Source organism: Nuphar pumila, chromosome 10 (assembly GCF_984573655.1).
Source record: "Nuphar pumila chromosome 10, dmNupPumi1.hap1.1, whole genome shotgun sequence".
Lineage (NCBI taxonomy): Eukaryota > Viridiplantae > Streptophyta > Magnoliopsida > Nymphaeales > Nymphaeaceae > Nuphar > Nuphar pumila.
This window is the reverse complement of record NC_143258.1, coordinates 81931544-81943962: the sequence shown is the minus strand read 5'-3', so window position 1 is coordinate 81943962 and position 12419 is coordinate 81931544. Positions and strand designations below refer to the sequence as shown.

The 12419-nt window shown below is 40.9% G+C and overlaps 1 pseudogene across 1 annotated transcript; it reads left to right on the top strand.

The window, feature by feature from the left end:
- The first annotated feature begins 255 nt into the window (after positions 1-255).
- LOC149827045 (transcription factor bHLH149 pseudogene) lies at positions 256-1297 on the top strand (annotated as a pseudogene). The gene has a single exon (XR_016435134.1). The product of XR_016435134.1 is annotated as a transcription factor bHLH149 pseudogene (transcript).
- Positions 1298-12419: the final 11122 nt, after the last annotated feature.

Sequence of the window (12419 nt, the reverse complement as noted above, 5' to 3'; positions counted from 1 at the left end):
TCGTGGTTTGCCCGGATATCAAGGGGGACGTCCGTCATTTATCAAAAAGTATAAGAGTAGTACCGACATTGTGGATCTCGAACCAAACGGCGCCCCGTCGGGTCTGAGACTATAAATATCCCAATCCGTCACGGTTTATTGCTTTCGAAGCCACGCTTAGATTCTCTCTCTCTCTCTCTCTCGCTCTCTCTCTCTCTCTCGCGCGCGCCGGAGACCACCGGAAATTATGTCGGAAAACTTTTCTGGTGACCTGGCTCCACCGAAGCCGGCAGAAGACGAGCCGAATGTGGACGGAGATGGCGAAGGAGCGGCGGAGAGTTCTCAGTGGAGATCGGGTCCGGAGCAGAGTAGCTACACCAGGACGCTTCTGAGGGCGCTCCGAACCGCCGGAAGGGGCGCTGCTCCGGCGGCAGGAGTCTCGCGGTCTCTCGCCGTCAAGGAGGCGGCCGATTCCGCCCTCGCCATTGCCGCTAAGGGCCGGTCACGGTGGAGCCGGGCGATCCTGGCGCGGTCTCGTCTCCGCCAGGGGCGGTTCCTGTGGCGGAAGGTCCGGCGGGTCTCGGTCAGCCAGAGGGCGGCGAGGATGGAGCCATCGCCCTCTCCTTCGGCGGCATCAGAGGCACGCCGGACTCCGGCGAAGAGGAACCGCGGCTGGAAGGAGGATTTCGGGGTTGGCGACCGACTGAGGACGCTTGGGAGGCTGATCCCGGGCGGCCGGAAGCTCGCCGCTCCGGCTCTTCTGGAGGAGGCAACTGACTACATCGCGGCGTTGGAGATGCAGGTGAAGGTTATGAGCGCGCTCGCCAACCTCCTCTCGACGGCGGCCCAGACCTGACTTCGGCGATCTGCCGTCTCTCTCTCTCTCTCTATTGATCAGTAGATTCTGACTGCGACGACGGGCTTGTTCCGTCCGGAATCCGGGCTTTCGCAGAGAGGACAAGGCCATCTCTCTCTCTCTCTCTCTCTCTCTCTCTCTCTGCCGGAATTTGACGGAATCTCGTTTTTTCCCGGTGACCATAAACCACCTACTTCCCTCTGTAAATCCCAGCATCTTTGTAGGATTTTTTTTTTCTCGAAAGAAAGAAGGAAAAAAGACATTATTTTGTGCCATATTTTCTTACGCGTGACCGACGGAGATTGCTTGTAGACACTACTTCGTGGAAAACGAAAACCTATGCCAGACTCTGTTATTGGTTTTTCGTTTTCCTCTTGTGAAGTTTTTGTTTTTTCTAATTGGGTTTCCTCTATCGATTTATTCTCGCAATCCGGAATTTCATTTATCGAGTTGTGCTGAAAATTGGATTTTTTTTTGTGTTTCATGCGCTCGTTCTGCCTCGTTTTTTCGTTATACCCCGTTAGGCTCCTCAAATCTTAGTTTTAGGTATTTTTTTCTCACATCTAACACAATAGATGTGATCTATAGGTTTTGTTTAGTGAGAACTGTCTTTTGGATCACCTGAATCTGACTTGTGTACCAGCTTTTTCGGTGATCCAAAATCAATAGTAAAAGCATCAATTTTTCTCGGTTCATAAAAATATATTTTTTTGCCAAAAAAACATGATCCAAAGGTCGATTTCCACTAAATCAAACATGTTAAACACTGTTCAAATCTATCATAAAACACTTCAAAGAACTACAAAAAGGGCCTAATATGTTCCGTTCTCCTTTTTTTGTTGTAATAAATAAGGCTTGGTTCCCAACGTGGGGGGTTTAACTTTTAACGGAATACAATGGGGTTTTTGGATGGTTTTCAAGATCTGTGTTTTACTTTCCTTTTTTTTTATGGAAACGATGCCCATGTTGCGATAGGATGACCTCTTTTAGATTGAGAAGGGTTCGTGATGAAGATGATGGTAACAACGGCAACAGTATGTCATAAATCAGAAAGTGATCCAAGGATGTCTGGTTTACAAACTGAAAATCATGATGTTATTGATTCTTTTGATTAAGATTTCACAAGACCAACAATTGAGATGATCTGGTCCTTCATGTTAGGGTGTTTGATGATGATGGTGATCATCATCATGGTGGCACCTACATATGTAAAGAGTCAAAACTTTGAAATTGAGAGTTTGGTAGATCACAAAACTTTAGAAACGTGAACATATTCATTGCACTTACAAAAGTAATCATTGAATGCGAACAATTTCACGAATCAACTGAGATTCGTGAGATGTATGTTTTTTTTTTTTGCGACAAATAATACTGGGGCTAGGCAGACCCTACCACTTATTAGGGATGGCAGTGAACCCGGGAAAATGGGGCTCCCCTTGCCCCCGAGGATGGAGGACATGAAATGGGGATGAAGGTTAAATTCAAAACCCATGCAGAATGGAGGCGGGGCTGGGCTGGGCTGGGCTGGGCTGGGCGTAAGCTTTCCCCTGCCCTGGATCCCTCTTAGTAAAATAACTACAATACCTTTAAGGATGGCAGTGGATCGGAGAGAAACCGGGTTTCGCTTCGCCCCATTTGGACCGGGGATGGAGGACATGAAACAAGAATGGAGGCGGGGATGGATGTTAAAATGAAAACCCATGCGGGGATGAAGGGCAGAATTTTGTGATGGGGGCAAGGGTGGAGACCTTGTCCCCTGCTTTCGTCCTGGTCCGCTGTCATCCCTACCCGTTATACAACCATATACCATTGAGATTCAAACTTGCAACGTCCTAACACAAGGTTACTTGCACTAACTTCTCCTGTAGGACAAGCCTAAAACTCTATGGACTTACCCCTTGCCCCAAGAGAAAAACACATATACTTAAATTAAATAGTTAATTATGCTTTCATTGAATGCCAATTGCAATAACCTCATTTTTTAACCAAGAAGGCCTGACATTGATGGCCATTATAACAACCAAAATATGATACCTAGTCAAAGTCAATTTAGATTTGAGAGTTGTGGGAGTCATTAAGATCTATTTATTGATACCAACAATTGCAATTGATCTTATCTCATTAGCCTATGTATTGAATGTTTCAAAACTTCCATGACCCACATATCATTTTGTGAATTTGTAAGTGTCAATGTATAGGGTGGAGAAAGCTCTTGCAAAATTAAAATGTAGTTGGATCCCTCTTGGGCAATAAGTTGGTACAAAATGAATGTATTAAAGTGACTAAAAACTTCTGTCTATTCTTGGGTTCACTAAGCAAAGATTGCTTTTTTGTTCGAAAAAAAATTGGCTTTCCCACAAGTATGAATCAATGGAGGCAATACAACGATGACAGTGAAAGAAAGGTAAAGCAATAGCAGAAACAAAAGCAGCACACAAAGATTTACGTGGTTTACTCTCAAACTGAGGTACGTCCACGATGACTGATAGGTCAGCACCTTCCACTATCTTAAAAAAGAGTTACAGAGTGGCCAAAAGGCATAAGCATTACAAATACACAAAGGTGTAACGAAAATAACAAATATGATATACCTCACTAAAGAACAAAAAACAAATGCTCTAAAGAACCAGCCTCACGAAGTTGTCCTGAAAAAATTATAGCAACACTTCTGGCTTTTATTCTCTTCACACCCTTTTAGTGCTCTAAAAGTGTATCTCACACTCTTTCCTGCCTTTCCAGCTCTCGCTTTCTCTCTCATCCATCCCTTAAATAGAAGACGAGACCCACATTTAATGCGGAAGACTAAATGTCATGCACAACTTACAATGTGCCTGAATCGCCTTACAAATCGTTATTCAATGAGTACTACAAATCACTATCCAGCGAATATTGAAACAAATCGCTATCCAGCAAATATTGAAACAAATCGCTATCCAGTGAATACAGAAACAAATCGCTATGCAACTTAAAGCACTAACCATAAATCTTCATAGACAAATCGTTGATCCTCAAAACTCTGAATAGCTGAATCGTCATTCAGCTGTGAGGACTCCTACAAATCGCTATCCAACGAATACTCCAAATCGTCTTTGAGAAGATCAAGCATCATGCATGGGAATTCTGCCACGATAATGAATGTGCATCGAACTACTGATGATGCCATAAATGATTAGTTATCAGACGATCCATTTCCAAGATAGATGGGTCTCATAAGGAGGGAAACCCAATAATTCTCCCCCTTCTCAACTTATGAGGAGGCTTCTACCATACCTGCTAGAGATCGACACTTCTCAAGCTTATCCTTGGGTAATGTCTTAGTCAACATATCTGATGTATTATCATCAGTGTGAACTTTCTCAAGTTGCAGCAATTTGTCATTCAAGACATCTCAAATCCAGTGGTATCGAACATCAATATGTTTTGATCTTGAATGAAATGAGGAATTCTTACTCAAGTGAATTGCACTCTGCTATCACAGTGAAGAACATACATTTCTTGCTTCAAGCCCAACTCTTGCAAGAATTTCTTCAACCACAATAATTCCTTACTTGCTTCTGTAATAACGATGAACGCAACTTTTGTGGTGGAGAGAGCTACACATTTCTTTAATTTTGACTGTCATGCAACTGCTCTCCCTGCAAAAGTAATCAAATACCCAGAAGTAGATTTTCTACTATCAACATCACCAGCCATATCGGAATCTATGAACCCATCGAGAATAGGTTCACCATTTTCAAAACACAGACTCATCTTCAAAGTGCCCTGAAGATACCTTAGAATCCATTTTACTGTTGCCCAGTGTTCTTTCCCTGGATTTGATAAAAATCGACTAACAACAACATGAGCTATGTCTGATCAAGTACAGACCATAGCATATATCAAAGAACCTACTACTGAAGCATAGGGAATTTTTTGCATCTCTATTTATATTCTTCATCATTTGCAGGACATTGAATTGAACTAAGTTTGAAATGTCCTGCAAGAGGATAATTAACAGACTTTGATTTATCCATGATGAACTTCTCAAGAACCTTTTTGATATAATTCACTTGAGATAGCCAAATCAGCTCATGTGATCTGTCACAAATGATTCTCATCCCAAGAATCTGCTCTGTTGGACCTAAATCCTTCATGGCAAAGGTCTCACTCAGCTCTAACTTCAGCTTGACATCTCCTCCACGAAATCATTATGAGAAGGTGACATCTCCTCCACGAAATCATGAACAGGCAGTGCATCAAGGGGATCTAAATCAACAAGATCTCCTGTACTGGACTCTGATGGCTCAAACTTACCAATGTCTTCAATGGTCTGATCTTCAAAGAAGACAACATCTTAACTTCTGACTACCTTCTTATCAACAGGGTCATATAGTCTGTAGCCAAATTCTTTATGGCCATAGCCAAGAAATATGTGCTGCTTGGCCTTTGGATCAAACTTGAACATCTCTTTCTTTGGAATATGAATAAATGCTCTGCAGCCGAACACTCTTAAGTGACCATAGGAAGCTTATTTTTCTTTCCAAACTTTCTCTACAACATCTCCATTTAGTGGAAAAGAATGAGACAAGTTGATAATATCAATTGTTGTCCTTATTGCCTTACCCCAAAAGGATCTTGGCAACTTAGAGTGTGACAACAAACATCTGACTCTCTCAAGAATGGTGTGATTCAGTCTCTTAGCAACCCCGTTCTGTTGAGGTGTCATCCTTACGGTCCTTTTGTGCTCGATGCCATGATTGATGCAATACTGATCAAATAGCCCAATGTATTCACCATCATTATCTGAGTGAACACATTTCAACTATCTACCAGTTTCTCTTTCAGCCATAGCTTGAAAATGCTTGAATACATCTAGAACTTGGTCTTTAGTTCTCAGTGTATAAGCCCATACTTTTTTAGAGTGATCATCTATGAAAGTCAAAAAATATAATGCATCACCAAGTGTCTTAACCTTTAAAGGTCCACACACATCAGAATGTACAAGATCTAGAACATAAAATTTTTTAGATGCAATACTTCTATGGAAAGAAACCCTATTTTGTTTATCATGGAAGCAATAAACACATGGTTCTTATAAGGATATACCTTCAGCTCCTGCTAGGAGCTCTTTCTTAACCAAGACTTGCATCCCCTTATCGCTCATATGCTTGAGCCTTTTATGCCATAACTCTGTGGACGAGCCATTCTCCACAGCATTCACAACACTCTTGCAGATCTTTGCTTGCAAAGTGTAGAGGGAACATGTCTTTGTTTCTCTCACTACCACCAAGAAGCCTTTGGTTAGCTTTCGCCTTTTATCACTGAAGGTGTTGTTGTAGCCTTCATCAGCCAACTTTCTGACAGAGATTAGATTTAGTCGGATGTCTGGTACATGCCTAACATCTTTGAGCAACAATTTGCAACCAACGTTTATTTTCAAGCAAATGTCACCTATGCTGACAATCTTTGACACATCTTCATTTCTTATTCGGATATTCCCGAAATCACCTTGCGAATAAGAAGTGAAGAAATCAGCCCGCGAGGTAACATGAAATGAAGCTCTAGAATCAATTACTCAATCAGTCTCTTGACCGATCAAATTGATGCTAGTACCATCACAGATAACCATGAGCTCTCTATCTATGACTGCGGTTGTGACACTTTGCTTTTCTTCTAAGTTTTTCTCTTTGTTTTGCCCCTTGAACTTGAGATTCCTACACTCCCGCTTCATGTGCCCTTTCTTGTGGCAATAATAACACTCGATGTCTTTCTTTGAACTCGAGTGTGAGTGACTTCTGGATTTGTCACGATAGTGCGGAGTCTTGCTCTTACTCCTTCTCTCCCGATTTTCAATCACAAGTGCCTTGGAGAGGGAAGGACCTGATGATTTTCTCCTAGTTTCTTCATTCAGCAGACTACTGGTAACTTGACTCATCGTTACCGTTCCATCAGGTACAGAGTTACTAACTGTGACCACCAAGGTTTCTCAACTCTCAGAAAGGAAACTAAGGAGCAACAAGGCTTGCAACTCATCATCAAAAGCAATTTTCATTGTGGCCAACTGATTCACAGTGCTTTTGATCTCATTTAGATGTTCTGCAATATAGCTGTCCTCTTTATATTTGAGGTTCACAAGCTTTCGGAATAGAAAGGCTTTATTCATTGTCGTCTTTCTATTATAAAGACTTTCTAGTTTGGTCCAAAGTTCATGCGCCAAAGTTTCTGTTGATACATAATGAAAGACACTATCATCTATCAATTGTCGAATGAAATTGATCGCCTTTTGGTCTAGCTTTTCTCATTCATCATCTTTCATCTCTTCTGGTTTGCCGCTATCACCCTCTATAGGTCCATCCAAATTTTTACAAACCAAAAGGTCTTTCATTTTTGTTTTCTAGGTCATCCAGTTTGTTCCATTCAAACTGATCATACGACTGACGTTGTTCTCCATGACTTCACACACAAATATAACGAACTGAGACTAGAGAAACCAAAGCTCTGATACCAGATGTTGAAAAAAAAATTAGCTTTCCCATAAGTATGAATCGATGGAGGCAATACAACGATGACACTGGAAGAAAGGTAAACTAACAACGGAAACAAAAGCAGCACACAAAGATTTACGTGGTTCCCTCGCAAACTGAGGTACGTCTACAACAACTGATAGGTCAGCACCTTCTACTATCTTCAAATAGAGTTACAGAGTAGCCAAAAGGCATAAGCCTTACAAACACACAAAGGTGTAACGAAAATAACAAAGAGGATATACCTCACTGAAGAACAAAGAACAAATGCTCTGAAAAACCAGCTTTACGAAGCTCTCCTGAAAGAAGTGTAGCAACACTTCTCGCTTTTGTTCTCTTCACACCCTTTCGGTGCTCTAAAAGTGTATCTCACACTCTTTCCTACTTTTTCAGCTCTCGCTTTCTCTCTCTCATCCATCCCTTAAATAGAGGATGAAACCCGTATTTAATGTGAAAGACTAAACGTCTTGCACAACTTACAATGCACCTGAATCGCTATTCAGCGAGTACTACATTAAATCGCTATCTAGTGGATATTGAAACAAATCGCTATCCAGCAAATATTGAAACAAATCGCTATCCAGCGAATACTGAAATAAATCGTTATACAACTTAAAGCACTAATTAACTACAAATCGCCATCAACAAATCGTTGATCCTCAAAACTCTGAACAACTGAATTGTCATTCAGCTGTGAAGACTCCTACAAATCGCTATCCAGCGAATACTCCAAATCGTCCACGAGAAGATCAAGCGTCGTGCTTGAGAATTCTGTCGCGATAATGAATGTGCATCGAACTACTAATTATGCCATAAATGATCAGTTATCAGACAATCCATTTTCAAGATAGATAGGTCCCATAAGGAGGAAAACCCAACACTTTTTTCTTTGGTCTAATCCACTACCGCACATTGACATGCCTCCGGTTGGGTAAAACCCTCGATGTCTCCAAGCCTACTATCAACTACAGTCAGCTTCGACCTTGTGGGATAGGTTTGGGACTCATGACCCGTCAATTTGGTGATATTCGCAAGCTTTCCCTGCAAGATAAGCGGAGCAATTGTGGCGCAACAAACAAACTTGAGAACTTAATGTTAGAGTCCTAGGACCCAAGCAGACACAAACAAAACAGTTTTTTGGATAACTAATCTCGCTTTTTCAAGTCTTCGGATTGTTAAAATGGCCAAATGTGAAATCAAATGAGCTCTCTCTCTCTCTCTCTCTCTCTCTCTCTATATATATATATATATATATATATATATATATATATATATATATATATATATATATATATATATAGAGAGAGAGAGAGAGAGAGAGAGAGAGAGAGAGTAGGAGTAGGACTAGGACGCAAATTGGACTCTCAAAAGTGGGATGCAAATCGGACATGCCAAGTGTAGCGTAAAATACTATTGGTGTGTAGGCCACAATTATATGCTTCATGGAACATTAAAAAGGCTTATTTTTTCAACAATTATATGATTAGCATATTTGTATGCTTCATAATCGTCAATGCTTTAGAATGTGCCGTGGGTCAACTACTAACTTTTTCTTAAAATTTTGGACAAAGGATTGAAATTTATAAATCCAAGGGTGTCTGTTCTTTATCACAAGGCCAAATCTAAGAGTGTGTTTGCATGCCACGGAAATACTGGGGTTTTGGTGAAAATGCAGTCGTTTTTGTGGTCCCACCATGGCATTCCTCGCGAAAAGAGAGCCCCAAAATCAATGGAACCACCCTCTTTCCATGGAATCGCTTCCCATGGGGAGCTGTCCGATTTTTTTTTACCGTGGAAGAACGCTCCGCATGGATTGCCGTACACAAACACCCCCTAAGTGTACCAGAAGTTTTTTCAATAATGAGCTCACGAGCAAGGTGGTTTTCCCATTTTTTTTTTATAGGCAACCTGGTGTTAGACAGACCACTACCAGTTACACAACCAAACCATTGGGATTTGAACCTGCAATGTCCCAACACAAGGTGACGTGCAGTAGCAGCTCCTACCAGACGTTGGTAAGGTGGCTTCCCCATTTATCAGAAAAAAGAGAAATTGGGTTGGTTTAAAACCAAGTCTTATTCGATCCAAGTAGGTAAATCTGGATTAGAATCTGGCATAAGCCAACTACCACATATTTAGGTTAAATCCCTTTTTCACCGTTAAATTGTACACAAAGATATATGCCATACATGGATTTGGGTCGTAAACATTGGAATCAGGTCCAGATCCAAGCATGCTCTGGATGCTTCTGGAGCCTGCCCAATATGTTTGTCGTCTGTGCCTAGGGCAGACAATGGATCACATCTATGTTGGGTAAACCTGAATTTATGGAAATGGGCATAAAAGAACTGATCCAAATATATTTTGATCGGATATCCAACAGGACCTGACCCTATTCAAGTATTTTAGACATATTTTCAAGTAAAATGGCTCTCATTGCCTCAGCCTGATACAACCCGAACCCAAGCCTGAGTGCTTGTTATTTGGTAGATTTGGGAACCGTAATGGCTGGATAGGGTTGTAGTGGTTCAAAATCTGTTGGATTTAGGTGTTGACCAAAATCCAATCCAATCAGATATAATATAACTGGATTTGATCTAAGATCCAAAATAGAAGACCCTTGACAAGATGCAATTGGCTCCCTACCCTTGTGGAATATTATAGGTTTGAAATATAACCAATTTGTAGTCTAATTTTCATCAGATGCAGATCCATTTGGTTCTTTATCGGTTTCAGGTTTCCAAAATCACCATAAGAGACCATACTGTTTAACAAATTAATCAAAGCTGGAAGTCGATTAACATGCTGGGTCTGACCAAATGGATATAACTAGGTTGGATGTCCTAACAAATGCAACCATGTAAGCATCTAGCACACACATATGGGTCGGACTTAGGCTCGAATCCAACCCAATTGACCGGATGAGAGTAGAGTTTCACCCGGTAGGATTTAATAATCCTACATAATTGGCCATGGCTACATCGGGTCTGAAATATCTAAAACCAGATCCTGTTAGAATTATCAGCCCTTCACAATCAACTGGGTTCAGATATAAATTCAAATCCAATAGAAAATAGTAAACATGTTAGTCGGATACGATGCATGCTCGAGGCATAAGAAAAAGGGCGCAAGGACAAGTATTTTAAAATAATCAAAAAACATATTTTAATAAGGGTGTCAACGGGTCGGGTTTGATTTGGACTTAGGTGGAACCAAACCCAGACCTGAATTGAGATATTGTCGGCTCTGGACTCGGGTCCAATCGGACCCACCATAAGAGAAATCATACTTGGATCCTATAAGAATTACATGAACCATACCCAGTAAAATATTTTTTTTATCTTTTTTACATTGAAAATTTGCGGATCTTAGTCGGAACTCGGGTTGAGCCTGGGTCTGGTATGAAATTTCACAAACCATACCCAACTCCATATATTAATTGGACCCTTCGAGTCCGACCCGGATTTTAATTGGACCTTCTTATTTATTACGAAACCCTGACCCTATAGGGTTTGGTACGGGTTGGGCCCGACCCGTTGATACTCCTGACCGCCTGTGTTTATTGGTCATGGACTAAGGATGAGGATAAAGATGGATGGGTCCATCATTTCTAAGTCAAACCCCTAAAAGAATTCACGTGAAAGACATTAATTCATTTCCTGTCTCCTGTTTCAGGGAAATCATTCCTTTTAACAATCTCTCTCTCTCTCTCTCTGCATGTTTATGAGTTTCGGGTCACTGATAAAATCAGATCCATTTGATAGTAAACTCTATATAGTAAACGTCTGACATTGTTTTAATATTATCAGAAAGAAGATATTACCCTCAAAATTCAGAATATCACCTATTTTGAAAATATCATGATATAACTGTGAGGATAATGTGTTTAAATAGTATTTTTAAGTTTTTTAGTTTTAGATATTTGTTCATATCTTTTTGATATTTTATAAACTATAACTGTTTTTTTATTAAGTATTTCTGAAAAAGCAAAAATTTGCAATTATTGCTAGATTTTCCTTGCAGAGGTTTTCCGGATATCGACATTTGTGACGTTGATTTAACACCCTGCCTCAGCCTGCTTTAAGAATTAAAATTTGTTGTTGTAACCCGGTAGAACTAGAACTGGAGCTAACCCATATTGCCAGATCCAGATAGTATATATATATATATATTGAAATTCAGAGCAAATGTAATCTGACCTAACCAGTTTTAACTTAGATTTGGATTAATAAACATGGACAGGTTCATATAAAAAATCTGGCTTTGACCCGACTTGTTTTACTTTTTCCACATGAAAACCTTTAAGACTTTTCTCATTTCTTTAGCAGATTCTGTACCACGGGGACTCTCATAGATCCAAACTGAATCCGGACCTCTAACTGGATCCATCCTTCGCTATCATAAAAATTGGATCACATATCGGATCAAATATGACTCAACCCATATTCGACCCCAGCCTGGTTGCGAATTCCGGATGCGGGTTCTGTCAAAAAAAAAATCGGATCCGGGTGGGCCTCTCTCTCTTCTTTTTTTATTATTGAAAAATTGCTGGGAAACCCACGCGTGCGCAGGTAAAATGGAAATATTCTGTCAGGGGACAGGGTTGCCGGAAAATGAGATATGGAAAGGACTTCCTTTCCACCGGCAGCTGTCGTTCACCTGCCGGGGTTGTCTCCCAGAATCTCACCGACAACCTCTGGCGCTTTCGTCAGCTTCCCCAAAAGCCCCCACGTCGTTTTCTCGGTTGCGTTACCGGAGATTCCCGGTTTCGGGCATCCCTACAGAACAGGCCCTGCCTCTTCACAATATTACGTTTTCGTCCACCTACTTTTTTTTTCCTTTTTTGCTTTTCTGTTTCCTAACTTTCCTTGTGACAAATATAAAATATAATCGTTGGATTGTTGCCTTCTTTATTGGTGATCCTATATAGATCGGGTCGGGTCTAACATAGTCCCACCAGCAAATACAACTAAAAGTCGGATTGAGAATTAGGCCCCGGTCTGGCGATGTCAATCCAACAAGGGCCAGACCCAGATAAGGGTGTCCGAACTGCCTGTCACTCACCCGATGCCTACCAGATC